Source organism: Salvelinus sp. IW2-2015, linkage group LG20, assembly GCF_002910315.2.
Source record: "Salvelinus sp. IW2-2015 linkage group LG20, ASM291031v2, whole genome shotgun sequence".
Classification (NCBI taxonomy): domain Eukaryota; kingdom Metazoa; phylum Chordata; class Actinopteri; order Salmoniformes; family Salmonidae; genus Salvelinus; species Salvelinus sp. IW2-2015.
The window spans coordinates 45,015,130-45,025,693 of NC_036860.1; the positions used below are offsets into that span (position 1 = coordinate 45,015,130).

General features: G+C 43.2%; 1 pseudogene; it reads left to right on the forward strand.

Moving 5' to 3' along the window:
* Positions 1 to 4,744: 4,744 nt before the first annotated feature.
* Positions 4,745 to 5,435, forward strand: LOC111980409 (protein BTG3-like; annotated as a pseudogene).
* Positions 5,436 to 10,564: the final 5,129 nt, after the last annotated feature.

Consider the following 10,564-nt stretch of genomic DNA (forward strand, 5'->3'; position numbering starts at 1 on the left):
ATCTCGTACAACGCTGTGTACTACTCCCTTCACAGAACAGTAGAAACTGGCTCTAACCAGAATAGAAAGAGTAATGGGAGGCCCCGGTGCACAACTGAGCAAGAGGACAAGTACATTAGAGTGTCTAGTTTGAGAAACAGTCCTCAACTGGCAGCTTCATTAAATAGTACCCGCAAACAACAGTCTCAACGTCAACAGTGAAGAGGCGATTACGGGATGCTGGCCTTCTAGGCAGAGTTGCAAAGAAAAAGCCATATCTCAGACTGGCCAATAAAAATAAAAGATTAAGATGGGCAAAGGAACACAGACACTGGACAGAGGACAGAGGAACTACACAGATATGTCTACACTGTATTTCTGATCAATTTGATGTTATTTTAATCTGCAATTTTTAAAAAATTTCTTTCAAAAACAAGGACATTTCTAAGTGACCCCAAACTTTTGAATGGTAGTGTATATCTGCACAAGCTTTGGTGTTGCTATCAAAGCAAGGAATGAGGGATGAGAAAATAGTGTTTTGACTGACCACTGACCCTGACTAAATAATTTGGAGTGGTTTGTTTTTGGATGGATTTGTCAATTGATATCTATACTTTGTCTTAGCAATGAAWACAGGCATCTGCATGTCTGCAATATTTAAATTATTATATGATCAATGATCATATTATCATCATTTAAATTACACACATTTGCCTGAAGGATGACACTTTTGAACCTGTTAGTATCTACTGTACCGTTCAGTTCATGCATATCTTTTCTAATGGCCACTAGATGGCATGGATTGCCATATTTCAGTTTCAGGTTATGTTCATTTKCCAAAGGATCCTGTCCTGTGAAAGGTTTTCCTGCAAAAACACCCTCCAGTTTTATTTGTTTAACTCTTACGGGTCACAAATGTAAACATATTGGGGAAATACTGTAGCTTACAATGCAGCATTTTGGGGATGTGGCTATGTGAAACTTCATGTGACTTTGATCTTCAAATGTGAAAATCTAATGTACTTATGTATGGGAATAATATACTGTATTATTTTCTTAAGTAATGGAATAACACAGATATGAAGTGGATACAGAGTGTGATACAAGAACCCATGAACCTTATGGAGTACCTGAACTGCTACATGCTCAGATATTGTGACACATGCATATCACTGTTTTAATTAGGGTTACATTCACATGGTTTTTGTTCTCAAATCTCAGATTAGGTTACAATAATGTTTATATGTTCAGCAGCACCATATGAAGGAGAGATAAGTAGTCATTTAGAAATTACAATGTATTTAATGACCTTAAATCACTGCTTGTAAAAGTTGGAAGGTGGATGGTTATTACTGATAAGGGCGCCTTGTTTCTAGTGACCTTGATGTTCACGATCAATCTAAACTGCTTAAATAAAATCACCTGTGTGTTTTAGGAACACTTGTCTACTGTGATAAAGTGATAAAGCCGGTGAAAATAGCTTTTTTTGGATGATGCGATAGGCCATGTAATAATCATTCATAACCTGTCTTGTCTGATTAAATGATATGTTCCAATCTACCATTATAGCTACATAATAAATTAACATATGTCTTTTGTTTTATGTAATCTGTTATCTAATCGATAGCCAGAACCTACTGTAGTTTTACAAAAATACTCAATCTGATGATTCTGGATGACAGAATCACAATTGACTATATATTTAGTTTGTTTAGTTGGTAAATGTTAAAACCTTTACCAATTGATGCTCAGAGTTATGTTATTCATAATCTAAGCTCAGGGTGGCAGTGTTAACAGAAAGAAATCTCAGGTTTACAACACACCCAACACTTCTACAGTAGCATGCTATGCTTGTTTAGTGATGAATACAGTGGAAAAATAGTAAAGTAAAGAAACACCCATGAATGATTAATGGTTTTGATACCATGTCTGCCACCAGTTTTATATATCTTATCATGATGGAGCATAATCGTAACTAGTCAGAGATACAGGTGTTGGGTYATGTACTTTTGAGATGTGTCAGATAGTAGTAGTGAGCTACGTCACTGTTGGTTTACTGCCAATAAAGAGACAGCATATTTACCTGAATGACCTAGTGAACAACATTCAAGATGTACTGTAAAGTACTAGGTTCAATCAAAGTGTTTGAGGAGTAAGAGCAAACAGCCCCAAGTCAAAATATCAATTTGTAAGATTGTAGAAGGTTGTTTTTGATTGTTTGAAAGCTTTACTAAGAGACCTCTCTTCTTTGTCTCACTTGTAAAATGTGTAGTACATAGGCTAGGCAATATTGACTCACTGCCATGTGAGTATGTAGGAGTATAACGATGTCTGGCAGTTGTGTTGACATGAAACTGCAAACTGATGTGGAATTCCCACAGAGCATGGAAGGCACTAATGTCCAGGGCAAACAAACTGTGTGTGTTGGTCAGGAGTATGCGTTATCCAAGAGTCAAACACTTAATGCAAGGATTAATCTCCCCAAAAACATTACAATTAGTCTTTCCTTTGAGTCACCATGCCGTTAGAGTCTGATCAGACAAGTCTGAAAAATGCACTGGGTGACAAAAAATATATGAAATGTAATTATTATTTTCTACTACAAACCTCATTAAAAAAGGTTCACAGAACAGATATGGACGTTTTTACAGTTTAGACTCTAGATGGATCTGAAATGGCACCCTGTTTACAGTTTAGACTCTAGAGGCAAGTCAGAACAAATCTGTTCCACCAAAGAATTACAACATAGCTAATCTGTACCAGCTCCTTCTCATCGAATCAACACGCTGTTCAACACTAAACACACACAATCACTATCCCATTTTCCCAGCAGGTTTTCTAGTGTTTTTAGGAAATGTGTGTATTTCCTGCCTCAATAATTACAGTAGATTGTTTGTTTTCATAGATAGGGATTTTATCAGATTAACACTCTGCCGAAGACTATTGTCCAGCCCAAGAACTACATGTCATTTAGTTTTTTGTTTTTAAGCTTCTTTGAGATTATTTTATTATGAAAAATGCTATATAAAATAAATATATTATTATTATTATTATTACTCTTAGTTTTGTGAATTCTATGGGCCTTTTGCAATCAAAAGAGTTTCTGGGTTCAATGACTGAGAACATTCTTCTTGGGCTGCGAGAATACAAGATTAGAATGATCTAACACATTAGATAGTGAAAACTATGAATTAAATGCAAATAAACTCAAGACAAAACCACAAAATACAAGAATTGATTTAAATTCGATTTGATCATGTATCTTGTGCATCTCAGTTTTGTCCCTGTATTTAGTTGAGCAAGTACCAATGCATGTACTGTAGAAGGTATACAAATGTGTGGAAATTAGGTAAAAAATTTTTTATCAAAAACCCCAGTGAAGTTTTCGGTAGTGGTAATCAATCTGAAGTCCCTGAGCCATTCTTCCTGTGTAATAAACACTCCCTGCTCTGAGACGGTAGTATCACTGGGCAGAGCTCTGGACGTGTGCTACCTTTGCACGTCGTGTTTCAGTTAATATGTAATCTAAGAGCTGGAAACAACATGGTGTAGATAGAATAGTTTCCTCACATAGAAACCTGGGACATACAGTACAATAAATTACATATTATGATTCTATGTCTCTGCTCGCTATTTATTGGTTTTGTTCTAAGGTTCACATTCATCCCCGTTCTCTCTTGCAACAGAGATGTTATTTCAATGAAACAGACTAACCTGGATAATTAAAGGTTAAACAAGGCAACAGTAAACATGTCGTCCCTCACGAATGACGCAGCAACCCCCTTGTGCCAATTGAGATATCGCGTGACTAACAGATTTCAGTTAATCACTATATCTCCTACCTTGGGCCAATCAGTGTAATTTTGTAAATGCCGGATCTCTATGGCAAGACGCATAATTCACTCAAGTTTAGTCAAAATCGGGCCAGTACTGTCTGAGATATCATGTGACTAACGTACTAATGGACGGAGAAAGATCCAAAGTCCTCTCCCCTTCATCGTGGGGGACAATAAAAATATTTTGTGCCCAAATAGGGTGAAGGGTCAGAAAGCAAACTTATGTAAACTGTACAAAAATATAAACGCAACATGTGTTGGTCCCAAGTTTCATTATCTTAAATAAAAGTTCCCAGAAATGTTCCAAAAGCACAAAAAGCTTATTTCGCTCAAGCCTGCTGCTTCGCTCAGTTGTGTCTGTTTTTTATAAAGTCTTATGTTTTCTATCTAGTATTTATTCATTACACTGTATGTCATACAAAATGTGCAGTATTTTCTGAACCAAATGACATTTGCGCAGGTGCATATCTATAGGAGAGGCATGTTCGATGGGAGGCATTGGAACTGTTCCATCAGATGATGCCTCCCCATAAAACCATGGTTTCTCTCTTTTTAGCATTTCAGGCATTGGGTAGGTACACAGGTGCTACTGTAGGCTGCTATGTCACAGCCTGCAGAACAGCCACAGAGCCACGTGTATCCTTAGGGGTTACTGGCGCAGGCTTAGCGCATGCTAAAGGCCAAGCCAACATTTTAATGAGAGTAATACATGCATGATGAAGGCCATTAGCAAAGAATAAGTCCCAGCGTTTCCTGTTTTCAAATGATTCAGCATGAGTTGCACAAGACAGACAACTAGCTATGAGGTTGTTTTAGTGGTCACAAGCCCTTGGCTTGGGTTGCATCAGTCTGAGCTGATTTATAGTTGTCCAAATGTTGATGAGCAGCAATTACGAATTTGGACCATCATTACAGCACATCAGTGAAACATGATGGAAAAGGAGATTGCAGCAGTGGTGTTTTCCTGAAAAGACTGATCAAGAAGGTAAAAAAGTTGGAGACCTAGAAAGTGGACATGTTTGTGGAGCGGTTGACTGTTGCCCTGCAGGAGAATTCAGGGTGCATTGGTACCCTGACAACCCCAGCAAAGGACTTCAGGTGTAATAGGCTGAACAGGTTGCAGAGGGAGGATCCAGAGCTGCTGCGAGCTTGCCAGGAGAGTGGGGTTCAGTACAAGAACCTTGGCCTGCTCAGGGGAAGTGTGTTGCATGTATGGAGAGAAGAACCATGCGTTCAAGGTGGCCAGTTTCTTTGGTGATGAGGATGTAACTAAGAAGGTGACCAGCACTGTGGAGAGGGTGACTTCTGACTACCACTCCGGTTCATCCTCAGATGAGTATAGTGGCCTCAGGGAAACMCGTCCTCCCCCTACCTTCCCCTAAAATCTCCACACATATCAGGTGATCTACCCAGCTGCTCCTTTGTGGCGTCCTCCAGTGCCCAAGCAGAAGAAGATTGTACCCGGTAAATCATATAACGGCCCTCCACATCCTCCTCACTATGGCTTCAGACCCCAAGGCAGACACACCCAGCCCTTCACAGACAAAATGTTTGGGCTCTGCTGGCCAGAGAAGGGGGCATGGGTACTAGGGTGGAACTCCAGGCCTGGCTTACTGTTAGTGACCACTGTAGCAAGTGTTGACATTAGTATTAGCCTGTTCCAGGGGGAAAATCTGTCGATGTGCCCTTGAGCAATTCATCTAACTGTAAGTCACTCTGGATAAGAGCGTCTGCTAAATGACTCAAATATAAATAGGGCAGCGTGGGTGAGACAGGTATGAGTCACTGAATGAGAGCTTAACAATTAGGAACTGAGTCATGTCTGGAATACCAAGATTTATAGATTGTTCAAATACACTATATTTCCAAAGGTATGTGGACACCTGCTCGTTTAACATCTCATTCCAAAACCATGGGCATTAATATGGAGGTGGCCACCCTTTGCTGCTAAAACAGCCTCCACTCTTCTGGGAAGGCTTTCCTCTAGATGTTGGAACATTGCTGTGGGGACTTGCTTCGATTCAGCCACAAGAGCGGTCAGGCACTGATGTTTGGCGATTATGCCTGGCTCGCAGTCAAGGTCAGGGCTCTGCGCAGGCCAGTCAAGTTATGCCACACGATCTCGACAAACCATTTCTGTATGGACCTCGCTATGTGCACGGGGACATTGTCATGCTGAAACAGGAAAGGGCCTCCCCCAAACTGTTGCCACAAAGTTGGAAGCACAGAATTGTCTAGAATGTCATTGTATCCTGTAGCGTTAAGATTTCCCTTCACTGGAACTAAGGGGCCTCGCCCAAACCATGAACAACAGCCTCAGACAATTATTCGTCATCCACCAAACTTTACAGTTGACACTATGCATTCGAGCAGGTAGCGTTCTCCTGGCATCCACGAAACTCAGATTAATCTGTCGGACTGCCAGATGGTGAAGCGTGATTTATCACTCCAGAGAATGTGCTTCCACTGTTCCAGAGTCCAATGGCAGCGAGCATTACACTACTCCAGCTGACGCCTGGCATTGCGCATTGTGATTTTACGCTTATGTGCGGCTGCTCGGCCATGGAAACCAATTTCATGAAGATCCCGACAAACAGTTCTTGTGCTTTCATAGGCAGTTTGGAACTCGGTAGTGAGTGTTGCAACCGGGGACAGTCAATTTTTACAGGCTACGTGCTTCTACACTCGGTGGTCCCGTTCTGTGAGTTTGTGTTAACTTCCACTTCGCGTCTGAGCTGTTGTTGCTCCTAGACATTTCCACTTCACAATAACAGCACTTACAGTTGACTGGGGCAGCTGTACTGTAGCAGGGCAGAAATTACRAACTGACGAACTGAAATGTGGCATCCTATGAAGGTGCCACGTTGAAAGTCACTATGCTCTTCAGTAAGGTCATTCTACTACCAATGTTTGTCTATGGAGATTGCATAGCTGTGTGACTGATTTTATACACTTCTCAGCAACGGGTGTGGCTGAAATAGCTGAATCCACTAATTTGAAGGGGTGTCCCATACTTTTGTATATATAGTGTAGTTAATGATAGTTTCCAAGATGGCGGCGCAGTAGGACGTGTATATCTGTCTTTGTCTTATCCCTTATAAATAGCCGTATATTTCGTATATCTTAATCTCACTTCTATCTACGAACTAAATATACTTTCCTGCAACCTGCCTCACCCAATGTGGTACGGATCTTCTATTTTTATTCCTTATAACTGGAACTTCCATCAGGAGCTAGCCAGCTAACTAGCTACTAGTCTTTGTTAGCCACGGCTAGCTGTCCTCGCCTTTTTCCCCCAGAATCAGCCAGCCTTAGCTCGGACAATCACCTGCCAGTCTGCACAGCGCGATATCAACCCTGAGCATATCGGACCGCTTCTCTCTACCATATCACCGGATTCCTGCCGCTCTGGATCATTACACTGGATCATTACTACTAGCTAGCTGCTAGCTAGCTAGCTAGCTGGAAAACGAGTGGCTACTGTTAGCTAACGCCTCTGTCCCGAAGTAAGCACCAGCTAGCCTCGAGCTAGGCCCATATACCAACTAATTCTAGGGCTACAATTACCTCCTTTGCCAATTGGCCTGGACCCTTTATTGTCAACATGGAGCCCCGCCAATCCATCATGATTGGACTGCCGACGTGATCGCCGCAGAACCATCCACTAGCCCTGGCCCGTTAGCTTTTTCTGAATGCTGTGTCCCTTGCTCGCCCAGTGTAGTAGTGAATTTTTATTTATTTATTTATTTTATTTAACCTTTATTATTTAACCAGGTAGCTAGTTGAGAACAAGTTCTCATTTGCAACTGCGACCTGGCCAAGATAAAGCATAGCAGTGTGAACAGACAACACAGAGTTACACATGGTAAACAATAAACAAGTCAATAACATGGTAGAAAAAAAGAAATCTATATACAATGTGTGCAAAAGGCATGAGGTAGGCAATAAATCGAATAATACAATTTAGCAGATTAACACTGGAGTGATAAATCATCAATGAATCATGTGCAAGTAGAGATACTGGTGTGCAAAAGAGCAGAAAAGTAAATAAAAAAGCAGTATGGGGTGAGGTAGGTAAATTGGGTGGCATAACCGATGGACTATGTACAGCTGCAGTGATCGGTTAGCTGCTCAGATAGCAATGTTTAAAGTTGTTGAGGGAGATAAAAGTCTCCAACTTCAGAGATTTTTGCAATTCGTTCCAGTCGCAGGCAGCAGAGAACTGGAAGAAAGGCGGCCAAATGAGGTTTTGGCTTTAGGGATGATCAGTGAGATACACCTGCGAGACGCATGCTACGGGGTGTAGCCATCGTGACCAGTGAACTGAGATAAGGCGGCACTTTACCTAGCATACTTTGTAGATGACCTGGAGCCAGTGGGTCTGACGACGAACATGTAGCGAGGCCAGCCGACTAGGGCATACAGGTCAGTGGTGGGTCGTATAAGGTGCTTTAGTGACAAAACGGATGGCACTGTGATAAACTGCATCCAGTTTGCTGAGTAGAGTATTGGAAGCTATTTGTAGATGACATCGCCGAAGTCGAGGATCGGTAGGATAGTCAGTTTTACTAGGGTAAGTTTGGCGGCGTGAGTGAAGGAGGCTTTGTTGCGAAATAGAAAGCTGACTCTAGATTTGATTTTGGATTGGAGATGTTTGATGAGTCCGGAAGGAGAGTTTGCAGTCTAGCCAGACACCTAGGTACTTATAGATGTCCACATATTCTAGGTCGGAACCGTCCAGGTGTTGATGCTAGTCGGGCGTGCGGGTGCAGGCAGCGAACGGTTGAAAAGCATGCATTTGGTTTTACTAGCGTTTAAGAGCAGTTGGAGGCCACGGAAGGAGTGTTGTATGGCATTAAGCTTGTTTGGAGGTTAGATAGCACATGTTCCAAAGAAGGGCCAGAAATATACAGAATGGTGTCGTCTGCGTAGAGGTGGATCAGGGAATCGCCCGCAGCAAGAGCAACATCATTGATATATACAGAGAAAAGAGTCGACCCGAGAATTGAACCCTGTGGTACCCCCATAGAGACTGCCAGAGGACCGGACAACATGCCCTCCGATTGACACACTGAACTCTGTCTGCAAAGTAGTTGGTGAACCAGGCAAGGCAGTCATTAGAAAAACCGAGGCTACTGAGTCTGCCGATAAGAATATGGTGATTGACAGAGTCGAAAGCCTTGGCCAGGTCGATGAAGACGGCTGCACAGTAATGTCTTTATCGATGGCGGTTATGATATCGTTTAGTACCTTGAGCGTGGCTGAGGTGCACCCGTGACCGGCTCGGAAACCGATTGCACAGCGAGAAGGTACGGTGGGATTCGAGATGGTCAGTGATCTGTTTGTTGACTTGGCTTTGAAGACCTTAGATATGCAGGCACGATGGATATAGGTCTGTAACTGTTGGGTCCAGGGTGTCTCCCCCTTTGAAGAGGGATGGTACCCGCGGCAGCTTTCCACCTTGGGATCTCAGATGATACGAAGGACGAGGTTGAACAGGCTGGTAATAGGGTGCTACGAATGGCGCGACAGTTTCAGAAATAGGGTCCAGGATTGTCTAGCCCAGCTGATTTGATGGGGCCAGGTTTTGCAGCTCTTTCAGAACATCTGCTATCTGATTTGGTAAAGGAGAAGCTGGGAGGCTTGGGCGAGTAGCAGCGGGGGGGGGGGGGGCGGGGGTGGAGCTGTTGGCCAACGGTTGGAGTCGCCTAGGCCCCAGAAGGCATGCCAGTCCGGTTGAGAATGCTTGTATGATAGCTCTTCGATTATACTCACGATTTCATCGGTGGGTGACGCGTGTTACCTAGCCTCAGGCAGTGGCAGCGGGAGGAGGTGCTCTTGTTCTCCATGGACTTTACAGTATCCCAGAACTTTTTGGAGTTGATGCTACATGGAATCAATTTCTGCTTTGAAAAAAGGCTGGCCTTCTGCTTTCCTGACTGCACTGCGTATATTGCGTCCTGAACTTCCACGAACTAGTGTTGCAATTCAGTCAGGGGGCGATCTCCTTTCGCTGCTATTGCAGTTCCCACATGACGTTTTTCGTGCTGTCGAGCAGCTCACATGGGCTGCTGAACGGTGAACCACGGGCTATATCTGTTCTTAGTTTGCATTGTTAGTTGAACGGAGCATGACGATCTAATATGGGTGAGGAGTAACCTTTTACACCTAGAGATGACGAGGCATCCCTCTAACTGACCAGGGTACCGCGGCCCAGGTCGATTAGATAGGCGTGCTGCTGCTAGAAGTGTTTAGTGAGCGTTTTGATCAGTGATGAGTGGTCGTTTGACTCGCGACCCCGCTCAGCCAATGGATACAGGCAATGAGCACTGATCGCTGAGATCTCGATTGAACAGCAGACGGTTGTATTGGAGGCAGTTGGTCAGGATAAGTCTATTAGGTGCCCATGCCTTACGGATTTGGGTTGGTACCCTGGTGGTTCCTTGAGATGTGTGAGTATGAGCGGCATCAGCCTTTAAGATCTGTAGGACCTCCGGGTGTTAAGCATATCCCGTTTAGGTACCTAACAGACAAACGTCTGAAGCTTAGATGGGGTGTGACTCATTCACGCATCTCGGTGTCCAGCGGCACAGCGGCGAGCTGAGGGCCGTAGAGGCGGCAACAAGTGAGAGACTTATTCTGGAATGCATTTAATTTAGAATTAGAAGTTCAACTGTTGGGCCGCATAACTGAAAGTATGACAGAACCTTGGCAGGCTATCTCTGCCAGTTAGATCTGCAACTCCTCCC